We start from the raw sequence: 15244 nt of genomic DNA on the forward strand, positions 1-15244 counted from the left end.
GATAATTATAGAGTGTTGTATCGCTCAGAGGCTCTCATAGCGAACGTGGTGTATCCTTATATAGCAGATATCTGTTCTCTGTAGGCACTACTAATCCCGATCGGTATTATAGCAGAAACTCACATACAAAATGAAGAATGAAAGCGATATAAAGACATAGTTGACAGAGTATTCAAAAACGCACTTTATATGTACTAAGAGTGTGTCTTTTAGCTTTTGTCTACGTGTCAACTAAACTTGACAGAAGTAAATGCACAAATAAAACAAGCAGGCACAATCAAAGTCCAGCCATTAACAGATAAGTACCGCATTTAAGTGTTAGAGAACCACCTGATAAACTTCACTCTGCCGGAAATGTATCAAATTTTGACGGCAGTACAAAACATGGCAAGTGAAAGGCTGTTAAGTCAAAATAAAAATATTTGTTCCAACATTACAAGGCAAGTGCAATGTTAAGGATGGCAGGTAAAAAGCCTTCTGGAGGCTTTACCGGTCCTGCGTCCTACACAATTGGCAGAGCAGTGGTGACAAGACATAAAAATGGATAAAGGAAGCCCGTAAACAAAGCAATGTAAGGTTTCCAAATCAGTTTTCAGAGATAAGTGATATCGAAAAAAAAGTATTGAAGGAAAAATGTGTTACAACTTTCATATAGTAACAACATAAGAGCGTAGAAAAGCCTTAACTTCTGGAGGGTTCCTGTTTCGAATATCAATGTCAATTTATTCTATAGAATTTTATAACCTCGGTAAATTATCTTTAAGCACCCGTTTGCTACAGTTTGTGCTATGTCTCACAACATTCCACATCTCTGTGCGGCGGTTGGTGTAGGCAGGTACATTGGGATTCAGGCTGGCGATTTCCACTAAGGTAATTTTTCTTTATACTGAAGTAATACTCCCGTAAGAGTCTATATGTGTACAAGTCGTGAATTTTTCTTATGAGGTACCTATCGAAGAGAGGTGCGGTATGTTCAGTGTAAGCTACATTGGCAATAATACGTAGCGCCCTTTTCTCCATGACCAGTATATTGTTAAGATTCCATTGCGTTGTTGTACCCCATACTAAATGACCGTAATTGATGTGCGAGGCAAAAAAAAAAAAACCATTATAAAGCAGTATTTTAAGAGAAGTGAGGAAAGTGTGTATATTGCGAATTAGCATACCAACTGTACTGCGGAGCTTCTTGAGGACTGAAACTGTTTGGTCGTCCCATTGTAAGTTGGTGGAGAAGGTTACACCAAGAATTTTAATTCTGTTCGCAGCCTCAATATTCATAGACTCGAACATTATGTTGTGATACTGTGAGTTTTCTTTACCTTGACTTCAGAAAACTACTGCTTTGGTTTTATTGCAGTTAACCTGTAGACAATTTTTGTTTGACCAAATAGAAAGCCTATAAAGAAGGTTATTTGCAATTCTCAGTATTTCTGTGTAGTTGTGGGTCGATAAAAAAATACTTGTGACATCGGCATACATTAAAAATTTTGCTTGTTGATAAATAGATAATAGATAATTAGCATAAATGTTGAAAAGTAGTGGCCTGAGAGTGCTTCATTCTGACATTATTTGTTTTGGTGGCGATTTGTATTCATTTATTGAGACAAATTGGTTCCTCTTAGTGAGATAGGACGATAATAATGCGAGTGGTGTGCCTCTTATCCCGTACCATTCAAGGTTATTCAGGTGAATATTTTTATTGATGTGGACAAGAGCCGGCGTGTAATCAACAAATATACCAATTGTTAATAACCCGTTTCCAAATTTTCTTAAAATGTATTCTTTATGATCTAAGGGAGCCAGTTCAGTGGACTTGTGCTTCTGAAATCCATACTGTGCTTCAGTTATATGGTGGTATACCTGCTACAAAACGATGAAAGCCGATTTTGGATAATTTTCTGCAGGCCCTTTCAGAAAATTTGGAGAATCGATATTGCGGGATAGTTTTTTACATTCTGCTTGTCACCGTTTAAAAAAATATGGGGGCTACTTTAGCAGTTTTTATTCTATCAGGAAGAGCACCACAAGAAATATACAAGTTGTAAACATACACCAAAATAGGGGCGATTTCATATATGACATAGTTATTAGGCCGTATTTGTAGGTCGTGTATGTCAAAGCTACGTGAATTTTTAAGAATCAAGTAAACGGAACACACGCCAGCAGAATCAGTTGACGCGAAAAAAAATTAAATTTTTGTTTCTAGGTGCTGTGATATCATTAGCGGACGAGAATTAGGGTCAAAACACTTGGCTACAAAGTATTGCTTTAAAGTAACAGCATGTTCCTGTTCTTTCATTAGGCGTCCGTCTAATGAAATTTCTTGAGGTGATTCTTCCTTCTGTTTCCGTCCCGTAAGAGCGTTTATTTGGTTTTACTATTTATCAGCTTGCCCGGTACAAGATTTAAACTCCCGAATATAATACGCGCCTCTTGCCGTTCTCAATTGTTTTGTTAACTTATTTCTAAAGGTGTTAAACAGTTTAAGATGTAAAGGTTCCCGAGTTTCTAAAAATTTCGCAAACAACCTATCTCGTTTTCTAATTTTCCTTAAAAGCTCTTTGGTTGCTCAAGGCTTTCCAATCATTGAACTTATTTATCGCTCTTTTTCCCCTTTATTCTGCCGCAAAGTTACTAATGAAAATATCATAAGCTTTCTCTGCCGTATTTTCCAGAGGAACTTTACCCAGCTGGTCTCTTGTATGTCGATCTGAAATGCTTCTAGAGAGTTTTCAGTGATGCTTTGCAAGGTTACACAAGTTTTACTCATTTTCTTTGTTTTCTGGTACTTTAACAGACATACTTATTGGCATATGATCACTTTTGCAGGAGCTGAGAACAGCACTCACGACACATGTCAGTTAATAGTTCGTGATGGAAAAGTCGAGCAGTGTCGCTGACATGGAGGTTAATCTTGTTTCTGACTTTACAAGGTTCGCGTGCCCATGAAATGTAAGTGGTCTTTCAAAGTCTATTGCTTTGACAGTAGCATCTCTCGTGACAATGTTAAAATTGCCGACAATTATAACTCACTGCTTATTTTCACTTGCAAAAATAAAACATTCCCAAGGAAAAGTGAAAAACGCTTAGTAGTCTTCATCAGGGGGCCGATAACATCTAGCAAGAAACAAAGACTTGCTTTCAACACAAAGCGTTTCGTATTCATTGGTAATGCAACAGAAATCGGTTAACAGATCAGTTTTCATAGAGTCATCTATCAGTAACGAGACACCTCCTCCACGTCTTGATGTGCTGTTAAATTATATTGTGTATTTGCTTGGCAATTTAAACACATAAGAATCTTCATTATACCACGTCTCACTAAATATAACAACATCACAGTATCTGTTTATGTCAGCAAAGTATGCTTCTAATTCCGGAATTTTTTTTTTATTCACCGACTGAGCATTCATATGGACGCAGCTCAGTCATTTTTCACCGAGGCCTCGAGGAGTGAATCATTTTTGTTTGGTATATGTTACAAACTGTCCATGAAGAAAATCAGTTTGAAAAAGCTGCCATACGAACAGCAGGTCTGCAGATGTAGAACGTCCAAGTTACTTTCCCATTTAATCACTGTGCCGCTTTCACCTGCAGCCCTACGCACGAGAATCTTGCCGCCTGTGTGCCGTACGAAATCGTAACGTGATCCCGTCGCCCATTCTTTCGCGAGTATAAGCAGTTTCTTAGACCGAGAAATCATATTTTCACAGATGTACCGCTTGTGGTTGGAGTCGTTTAGAGCCTTTCTTTTAGCAATTAAAGCATTCCTAAGTTCTTGGTGAGCACAGAGCATGATAATCCCTGGTGTCTTTCCAGAATTTGATGGCAGCCTGTGGAGTGCTACCACTTCCTCTCTAGTTAACACTTTTCTCGCCAAGTCATTCACTTTCTCAAGCAGATCTTCCCTGTTCGGTGTTGAGGCTTCTACTACGCCACTCAAGCGCCTCGATATAAGCCTGAAGCGGTGCTAGCTCTATAGTAGCACCCGTTTTCTCAATATTCTCCAATTTGCGCCTAATATCTATGAGTTCTTTTTCCTTGGCAGTCCTGGCGGTGGTGTATGGCATCAAAGCGATCTGAGAGTAGCTGGATGGACTCTTCTCTGCCGTTTACCTTAGTCGGCAATTCTAGCAGCATGTTTCTCTTGTGGTCCCTATTCACAATCCTAGTGACCACTTCACTATTGGATGTTCTTGTAACTGTGCTCCTGCCGTTTTCTGCCTGGAATGCATGGCTAAACCTTGCTCTAATATTTTAAGGTGATCGAACAGCCTTTCAGACAGCAATATAGATGACAGACACAGCGCTGTGTTGGCCGTCTTCACTTCGTCCTGTGTCAAGAGCTGTTCGATTCCCTTGTAGGAATGCACCAACCAGCCAAGTTCAGCACACTACTGTCGCTCTATTATTGTCAATATAAAAAAGAGAGCATCTTTTGCAATCACTATGGAAATGGAGTTCGATTACCGCGCAGAGAGCTTGCGCCTCGTTAGACGTATCTATGACTGGAAATATGCTTGGAAGGTTGAATTTTCAGCAGGCTAACAATTAGTTTAAACTTCAACTTCAAGGGAGATCAATATGAAAAATAAATTGAGCTCTATTTGTGAATTACTCATTCAGTGTATATATAACCTTTGTTTATGCGCACGCAAGTATGTCTACCGAGATACGGGCTGACACAGAAGTAGACAGTAGCCATGCCAAGCCCGGGAGTGTAGACAATGAAGTCATCGTACTAGAAAAAGAGTAGAAATTAAACCTGCGACCCCAAAGAGAGGTTCATGGGTGCCTATTTTCGTACAGCTTACCACTGTGCTCCTACAGCCTAAATGCATTCCAAGCCCAGAATAATAATAATAATAAAACGTTGACGGCACGTCTCAAGGAGCGTGCTAGTCAACAGTTACCTCCATGACGTCACCTTCGGGTAATGCCGGGGCCAGAGATTTTGCAGGCATTTGGTTATGGATGCCCCCAGCCACCAGTCCGACGTCAGAGTTTGGTGTTTTTTGTTTCACCGTAACGCTTTTGTAGTTACGAAGGAAAATTGAATAAGCGATCAGGCTCGCGTAATCCTTCTAGCAGTATGGTCGAGTCTGTAAAAGAATATACAAGGAAGGAACGGAAATGAAACTCCAAGAAAAATAAAATGATTCGGAAATCACTGAAATAATAAAAGATTTACATAAGTCAGATTCCTGTTTCAATGAATTTAGCCCAAATATAACAAGACTAAACTATTCTGCCAAATTACCGATGATTACAGATTACAGATTTTGCCAAACAAAAAGATGAAGCAAAGTATTATACTCGGTAGATGCTAAATGAGCAGTAACTTGAATAAGGGAGCTAGTTGGTGGAATCTTTGCAAACAAAAAACTTTCCCAGATTTTTCCATAGCTTCTTGTCGTGTTTTAAGCACTGTTCGTTTACAAAATAACGAAAGGGCATCGCATATATTGTTTAAACTTAACAAAGTATTCCAATAATGTTAATTCTTGTAACACAAACTCCAAAGGTTACATTGCACTTGTAATCGCGAATAATTCATCTAGTAAGACGCCATCGGTTTAAACATTTGGGCTTGTTGTTGTAACATTCTGCACTTTTTTTCCTGTAGCGCAAAAAGCACAAGGACGTAGAAGAGAAAACAGGCACACACATGCGCTAACTTCCAAGAACGTGTTGGAAGTTAGCGCTTGTTCTCAATTTCTAACACAAGGAAGGGGTTTCGAAATGGTCCTATGAGTTCTCCAGGTATTTTTGACAACAAATGAAAATCGAAAGCCTACGCGTGTCCCGAAATTCGTTCATTTTATTAATGTTTATACAGTGCCTTACCACCATGTGAAAAAGTCAGCATCATAATATTGTTACATTGAACTTTAGATTCCAGCATAGTTCACTGGATATGCACGAAGAGAATGCGTCTTACTTTTTTCCGTTTTTTTCCTGTAGCGCAAAGAGCACAAGGACGTAGAAGAGAAGACAGACATGCACAGGCGCTAACTTCCAACAAATTTCTTTTCCTGCTTAACCAGTGAATTATGCTGGAATCTAGAGTTCACTGTAACGATATTATGATACTGTCTTTTTGATGTGGTCGCTAGGTTACTGTCTAGATGGTAATAAAGTGAACGAATTTCGCGACACACGTAGGCTTTCGGCTTTAATTTGTCGTCAAAAATACCTGGAGAAGTCGTAGGACCGTTTCGACACCTTTTCCTAGTGTTAGAAATTGAGTATGTAGTTATGATCAGTTGTTGAATAAGCAATGTCCTTATAGCCAACGTTTCGACAAGGTGACCCGTCTTCGGCACCCAGCTACATCGGTGATTTCGCAAGAAGAGGTGACTGGCATTATATTGCGGTGGTGGTCAGGAGCCAGCCGACAAGACAAACAAAATTTCGGTCTTGTTCTAGCACTTCTTATATTTATAACAACTTTCTTTTATGGCTAAGTAAAGGGCGCCCACCAGTAGGTGATGCATTGATTTTCATTGAATTGGTTCAGCGAGGGCGATGTCCTCGGTATAACGAGTGCAAAAAATAAATAAATAAAAAGAAATGAAAATAGAACTTGCCCTTCCTGTTGCAATGTCACTCACTCCTTTCTGCTATATTGTTTTCTGGAGCTTCACATAATGGTCTAGAATCAGTAGGCGCCGGTAAAAGAATGCGAGCTAGCAAATGTATACGTGAGAAAGATTCCCACCAAGTTGAGATACGAAAATGTGGGCAACGATACTTTTTCTCCAAATGGTATTCCTGTACTCAAAGCAATAGACCTATTGGGTGGTGCAAAATAAAATAAAAATAAAGCGGAAGTTGCAAACCCATTGCGAACAAGTTCATGAATATTCACTACCCCCACTCTAGGTAAATAAATATTGCAGTAACCACTATACGAAGCACTTCCTTATTCACATAAGGAACAATACAAAAATCCTGGATTTTCAAAACAACCTCTGAGATGCCATTATAGGAACAATGTGGTCGTCGTGCGGCGTAACGAACCCCACCGTCGGTGACGTAAGTTTCACCAATGTCGCTTCAAGCAGATGACACTTCGGAGGGGAAGAGCTAGACACATGATAAAATCATCGGCTTGATGTTTAAAAAGCCTACCATTTCAAGTAGCTTTCTGAGTTTCAAGGACTTGTAAGGCTTATGAATGCACTACTGATTGCCTGTTCAGCAGAGTGAGTCGTGCGATGAGTACTCGCACTGCAGTGTCAACGAAAACAAACTAATTGGCGTAACCAATAGCAACCCACCTCCCGCTATTGAGCTCGAGGTTGCTGCTTCCATGTCGGCCACAGCGACCGCAAATCAATCGGGGCAAAAGAAAGAAAACGCTCGCAGATTTAGATTTAGGTGCACGTTAAAGGACTCCGCTTGGTGAAGATTATTGCACAGTCCCCCCCTACGGCGGGCCTCGTAATAAGATCGCGTTTTTTTTCCATAGCGGAGGACATCTGACATTCCGTAGGCGTACGTTTCTTTGTACATCTGTGTGCCCTTTCTTTCTTAGATCTCTTCACTAACAAGTTGGACTTGCATTTCAATATGTCATGAAGATGAAATATAAAGAAAAGGAACTCGCGTGCCAGAAATGTCGATCCCATGGATCATGCCAGAAGTGCTGAACGAGCGTGAAGCTCCACCGTCTTCTCGTGAAACGTGATGTGAAACAACATTATTTCCGTGTTTTAATGCCAACTAAAAAAAAAGATACGCTCCATCTATTTATGCACCCGCTTAGTGAATGGAAGAACACGGCTATTGGTGGCTGCATGCAGATAATTTTCGCCATCGTATGCAGATTACACCGCGAAGTCATCCGATTATCTGCGTCTTTTCAGTGGAGCAGACTTTACTACCTATACCGGATCATGTTACGCGATGTGCAATATCTGTGCAACTACCATATTCTCTGTTGAAAAAATGTTTCCGCACATGCACCAGTAGTTGCTTGACTGAAATTTTACCAATATAACATGTTGAGCACGTTATCCAGCGTGCTGTGTCTCGATTCGATTGGCCCCCCTTCGTCCGTGTATGCTCTAAAGTTGGAATAACGTGACCGGACATATCGCTGATTCAGCGTGCGAGATTACATGAGGTCGCTAAGCTCCAATAACCGTGCACGCCGGATACGAGAACACCGCATACGAGCAGCTTGATTTCTTGCAGCTCAGACATGCCATGCTTGTCTGCAAGCTGAATCAGCAACCCATGCCGTCGCGTCAGTGCAGCTTAAAAGCGCGACGACGGCTTAGACCAGCCTAGAGTTACCTGATGTTTTCGAGTCGGCCGGTTTGTTTGCCATGCCCTGGTAAAAATGCCGAATTTATATGATCAAAAGAAGCCCGGAAAAATAACAGCTTTTACAGCGGTACGTATTTGCGCAGTCAGCGTGCTGCACATACGCTTAGCTTTTAGGATATTTTTACGGCATAGAAGGCCAGAAAAAGTTTCAACAAGGTTGCGGGGGGCAACACAATACGAAATGAAAACGCATTTACTTTTTGGGTATAAGGGACTCGGATGAGTAAATTAGCATAAATAAGAATGTCCAAAAGCTTACCATGCACTTTTACCTCTGAAGTTTTGTAAGTGCAAAAGGTTGCCTGCCAAAGCATGGCGCTCGTCCGACAAATTCTCGAGGGACGCGCAATCGAAGTGCTTCCAGGAACTTTCTGCAGGACGCTTCGCAAGCGCATTCCCTCTCTCTTTCTCCCCCTCTTTTTTTTGTTTGCTTCCTAATTGCAAGCCCTGAAGAATCATCCAACTTTCTATTTTGTTATCGTTTCATATTTCTTTCCTCTTCAGAGCAGTGGAAGCCAGAAATATCTGGCTTGAACTTCGGTAATGATGTAACGAAGTTCTGGTAACGATGTAAAACCGAGAAGTAACGGTGAGGCGTTTGCTTATTATGCATAATGAGATCCATTAGACGCCATTGCGTGTTACGATCGAGAATTACGAGTGGCGGCCCTGTGCTTATAATATTATTGTGAGTCGACGCTTTTGCCACTCAGACTTACTAGCTTCATGAATGTTGTTTGGGCAGAGATGATTCCTGTCTACTCCTCGGTTACTTATTGGGGTTCTCACCTCGAAAGGTAGCCCTGTAGATAATGAAACGATTGCTGCAGGTTCCACTCCGGCAATTTTGTATCAGGTGGGTGCCCTGAGAGTACGCGCACACAATACGATAAAATGATAATGGAAAACTATTTTGCACCGTTGCTTGCACGAGCAAGCAAAAGCGAGGCCGTCCATGTGGCCCCGCCGTTCAGTCTTCTCTTGGGACTTGGCTGGCCTCTCTTGTAGGCGTTCGGAAATAAATCCCCTATCACCAGCCTACTTACGTTTACTGCCGGACGAAACCTCCCTCAGCAATCTCTCAGTTACCTTTTGTGTTGTATCAGCCTGCTCCATTAGCTGGTGTATATCTATTATTCAAAAACAGAAAAGTAAGTAGTTTTGTGGGAGCCATACAAATTGTTGAGGCGTTGCTTTCTATATAAGCGAATTTCCAGATTATGCGTTTCGAGAGAAGCGCCATGACTGAACAAACCACATTGGCTTTCTGACGCAAACCCTGTATCGGCCTCATAAGGGAGGAGATGTACACTTTCTTAGTGTTCATGCGTTTCAATTGTTCCAAAGTTCAATTATTAAATTACAGAGTTTTACTTGCCAAAACAACGATATCATCATTAGGCACGCCGTAGGGAAGGAATCCAGGTTAATTTCGACCGCCTGTGGTTCTTCAACGTGCATTTGGCCACCATCGAAATGCGGCCGCCGTGGCCGGGATTTGATCCTGCGACCTCGTGCTTAGCTGCGCCATACGAGAGCCACTAAGCAACCAAAGCGCGTCGTTGTTCCGAAGTTACTCCATCCCTCTGAAAGCGCATAAGAGACATGAAAAAAAAAAAGAATGAGACATAATAATTGGCCCTGAAAAATTAAACAGACAACGCCGCTATTCAATTATCAGTTTGTGGCACCCTTGGCAACTGCTGGCTAAGGCGGTTTGTGGAAAAATACGAAGTTCTTCCGGATGAGACACGAATAAAAAAACTCAGACGAACCATCGCTGAGTTTTATCTACGTCATGCGTCATGCGAAACATTTCTGAAAGGTACAGATGACGCAGATGTGCGGGCAACCTTTTATTTCTTAAGTTCTATACTTAAAGGGAATGGAAATTGGCCAGAATGTGTTGTCAGACGTTGATGGAAATGAAGGGAACATGATTTATAATTATAGAATGCAGCACGCTGCTCGCAATTTAAGTAGGAATCGTAATTAGAAATCGGCAAAAAAGTTTTAAAAACAAGTAAGTGGCACGGCCTGGCAGTGAAATATTGGCATTCCGAATGTAGCATGTGAGATTATGTACGTAAGTCGGCTGTTCTTAAGTGCATCATGCTTATGGCGGAAAATTGTAGGTCGTATATTATGTAGACGCTTGCGCTTCATTCTATGCGCATTACAAAGTAAGGAAAGTACACGCCAAAGAGTGGCAAACGCGCCCCTCAATGCACGGAGGCGCACATGCTATTGCATATACGGGGTGTCCTACGTAACTTGAGCCAAGACTGACATGAAACATGAAACATGGAACATGAAACATGAAACATGAAAGGTGCGCGTCGGAAGTCAATTGAACCGAACACATACTATTCGCACTGGTCTATAGTAACTGAGGCAATAATTGTTTTCCCATAACTTCGAAAATATTTAAGTTTAATTACCCAACTTTCTTAATTTACGCAGATTTTTAGAACACCTTTAGAAACAACCAATCGAGTTCTTTCCTCTACGATACGTCTCACACAGTCCTTTTTTCCGTATTGCAAAGAACGCCCGCGACATTTGGAAAGAGCCATGTGACAGAGCGTTTGTCGTGCTGCTCTCAAGCGTGCGTTCGGTGGTTGTGGTGGTACAAACTTTATTTAGTGAAGGCCAAAAATGAAAAGAAAAAATTATGAAGCCGCCGTTCCGTGGGTGGCTTTCAGGCTGGCGGTCGTGGCCTCCAGATCATGCCTGGCGGTGACTTTCGCAGCCCAGATCGTCAGCCGTAGCGGAACATCCGGCTCAGAGCTGGCCAAAGCAGCCTCCCACAGCTGCGGACTAGATACATGCCAAGCGGCAGGAAGAGAATGTTTCGGGCATGAATGGAGAATATGAGCATAGTCTGCTCGTGGGTGTCTGCATAGCGTGCATTCGGGTGAGAAGGCGCCGGGGTGAACAAGAGCAAGTCGGGCAGGAGAGAGGAAAGTGTGGGCCTGTAAATGGCGCCACGTACTCCGTTGGAGCTTAGACAGGGATTTCTGAGGGGGAGGTAGAGATAGGCGAGAGTTGCGGTAATGAAGGGTGATCGCATGGAAGGTGAGCAGGGAGTCACGCGTGTTCATCGCGGAGTGGATGCGTTCGGCGAACATGGCCAGCTGCATCGTGACTGGCGACGGAGAAGCGGCAGCGCGTTATGATGGTTGTAGGTAGCTGGAGCGACGGCTCCCGTCGGATGACGGCACCAATGCATGCTGCTGGCCGAGAGCTGCAGAGGAGATAAAGGACACCCAGCCGCTCCCCCATCGCCAGTCACGATGCAGCCGACCTTGTTAACCGAACGCATGTTTGAGAGCAGCACGATACCACTGCGCAACTGCTCCATCCCATGACTTATTTTTCGCTGGCTTTCTTTGTGACCCGGAAAAAACAACTGTGTGAGACGTATCGTACAGGAAAGAACTCGATTGGTGGTTTCTGAATGTGCTCTAGAAATCTGCCAATCTCTCTTGGTTCTTCAGCGAATAATAACGAAGTTGGGTAAATAAACTCAATTAATTAGTGAGCTATAGAGAAAACAAAAGTTGTCTGACTTACTAAATGTCAGTGCGAATACTATGCGTTCGGCTCAATTTGATTCTGACGCGCCTTTCATTTTTAAAATCTTGGCTCAAGTTATGTGGGACACCATGTACACGGGCGCGTGTTTGCGACTAAGTACCCAGAGTTGTGTGGTCTCCCTGTGAGATATAAATGGTCACATCTAATTATACCTTGAACGGGTTCTAGCACTACAATATCAGCGCACACGTGGCTGTCGCATCACGATCAAATGCGTATTACGTGTAAAGTAAGCGTCGTTAACTGAACTTGGCGTTGATAAAAAGCACTCTTGACTGGTTAATGACCAGAGCAGTTGGACAGAAAATCACGAAAACACGTAGATATTGCTGCAGAAGTAGTTTAACACTTCGGAAACCATGAATTGCAGGAAAATTATCTTGATAAACAAAGTAATATTTTCTCACAGCTACGGCCGAACTTGTCGTTCACCTCTCACCAATGCCGGCGTATAATCGCCATCTCGCTCACCTATCACTGTTTCTAGCATACTTCCAATAAATGACTACATCCTCACTGCAGATAAAAACATTCTGGTAGAAAAAGTTCCACGGCATTTCCCGCGTTACCAGTTCATGATTATAGACACTGTATCCGGTAAACTTTCCATTTCAATAAACAGAGGTACCATGAAAATCGGTTGTCAGCGCCTCTAAAAGGGCCCTGACAAGCTCTAAAGGGGCCCTGAAAAACCTCAGGGCCCCTTTAAAGATAGCGTAGTCCACGGGTAGCATACCCTGCTGGGAACATCTAAGCCAAATTTTGCTGTTGTACGGGGTGCGTAGATCTAACAAGCGGATCGCGGAGTCACCTTTCTCTCAAACGTTGTCTTTTCAACAGAAGCCTTCCTCCTTACTCTCTTAAGGAGGCAAGGCTTGCACTTTATTTCATGATAAACCGGACTATCGTACGTCACGGCCTTTGGTAGCTGCAGTCGCCTACACATCACAGATACCGCCGCCGCCACCGCCGCCGCGGGGGGCGCCCACGAGTCCCCTGGAGCTTTCCACTTTCTCTCCACTTTCCAAAGTCCACTCCAATGTCCACTTAATCCTCGAGGAGCGAGGAGAAAGTTCATACCAACAAGGGACTGAGGCAGGGGTGCCCTTTATCCCCGCGGCTGTTTATGATGCACATGGTGAGGATGCAGAGGGCGCTAGAAGGAAGTAATATCGGTTTTAATCTCTCATACAAACAGGCGGGTACAGTAGTAGAGCAGCAACTCCCAAGTTTATTTTATGCGGACGACATTGTGTTGCTAGCTAACAAGCAAAGTGATTTGCAACGTCTGGCTAATATCTGTGGACAAGAAGGCAAGAATTTAGGTTTGAAATTTTGTTCGAAAATCAGGTGTTATGGTATTCAATGAAAACAGGGAACAGACAGTGGAGATACAGGGCCAGGAAATAGCTCGGGTAACAGAATACCTTGGTATATGGATAAACGAAGGCAATAGATATATGGAAACACAGGAAAAAACCATAACAGTAATGGGGAAGAGAAATTCAGCCATAATGAAGCACAGAGCGCTATGGGTATACAATAGATACGAGGTCCTCCGAGGTATATGTGGAAAGGTGTAATGGTTCCAGGACTTACTTTTGGAAATGCGGTTGTTTGCTTTAAATCAGGGATACAATCAGAACTCGACAGGAGCCCAAGGTCAGTGGGTCGCCTCGCATTGGGCGCTTACGGGAAGACTACAAATGAAGCTGTTCAGGGTGATATGGGCTGGACTAGTTTTGAAGTGAGGGAAGCTCGCAGTAAAAATGAGTATGAAGAACGACTGAGGAATATGGAAAAAAGTAATTGGGCTGGGAGAGTTTTGAGGTATCTGTACAGGAAAAACATTGATTCACAGTGGAGGAAAAGAACTAGGAAGCTTACCAGCAAGTATGCGGCCTGTAGGGTGGGCAACACAGCAACAAAGAACGTCAAGCGGATAGTAAGAGAGGCCGAAATAATGTCATCGGTGGCGGCAATGGAAAATAAACCTGCTATGAGTAACTACTTAAGAGGAAAAAACGAAATCAGGAAATAAACAATTTATGACACCTCAGAGGGAAGCTCATTACTCTTGGAAGCGAGATAGGGAGGCCTTAGAACACGCACCTATAAAGCGAGATATAAGAAGGAAGAAGAAGCGTGTGCTTGTTGCGGTAAAGCTAGGGAAACTTTGGAACATGTTTTTTTTTAGAATGGGAAGATGTCTACCTGGCGGTCGATTTAAGCACCACTGGCCTCCTTGAAGCCCTTGGGTTCAGCGGGAGCAGTGGTAAAGCAAACATGTCCGCAATAGGCATTAGTAAGGGGCGATTGGAGGATTGGTGGAAGAAAAGTAGGGAAACGACAAAAGACGGAGACGTACAAAAGCACAGTTCGCAATAGGGGACCAGAAAATTTGGGCGTGGTAGTTCATAGTGTCCTTTTTTCTTTTTTCATTGTTTAACCTAGGTATGACATTAGGCAGTATAATAGCAAGAGCTTGGTGGCGCAACCCACCGCCCCGTTCCAAAGGGGACACTTATAATATCCATTCATCCATCCATCCATGGATAAGCACACTGCGGCTCGCTGAGCACAACCACCTTTCGCTTATGTTTAGCGCGTCGCAGGCGACAAAATTGGAAGTCGTGGCATCTATGCTGACAACAAATGAAATTTACACATCGCGCCACTGTGACAATAAGAAGGCGGAGGGTTGTGTGCACGCCCCAGTGGACCGTAGCCTTCGCAGTGCAAGACATTGAAGGAGGAACGGGAGCACAGCGGATGCCGTGTTGGATTGCCAATAACTCCGCTTCTGCTGAACGCATTGAAGTACTTTTTGCGGCAAAGTATTTCTCGAATCGCCTGTTTTCACTTCAAATGCTTTTCTCCACTTCGATAAAAAGTGGTTCAAGACCGCTTTAAGTGCTATTTTTGATGCTTCCTTAGCCACATGGATGCTATATGTTATATGTAGTAGTGGCGTATGCGTACTGAAGTACGAGACGTATTAGCAAGTGGGAAAGTCACATCTCTGGGGGCCATGTGGTCGATGACACTACCACGTTGTGTAATGGGCACTTATTTCGTGGTGTTTAGTGTGACGCGGAACACTTCCTCCATGTAATGGCGGAACAGCTGGTTGACCAGGTTCGAAACGTGCACGCTGAAATCACCCGTGAAGACCCCGACGAGTTTTTCTCTCTCTCGAGGAGCGCGACTCAGTCGGGTTTGATTGCCTAGAGTGCCCAAAGGCGAGAGAGTGTCTTTTTCCGCCTAACAAGCCTCGGAGCTGTCCGAACCCCGAGCTGCGACGTGT

The sequence above is a fragment of the Dermacentor andersoni genome, chromosome 5, assembly GCF_023375885.2.
Source record: "Dermacentor andersoni chromosome 5, qqDerAnde1_hic_scaffold, whole genome shotgun sequence".
Lineage (NCBI taxonomy): Eukaryota > Metazoa > Arthropoda > Arachnida > Ixodida > Ixodidae > Dermacentor > Dermacentor andersoni.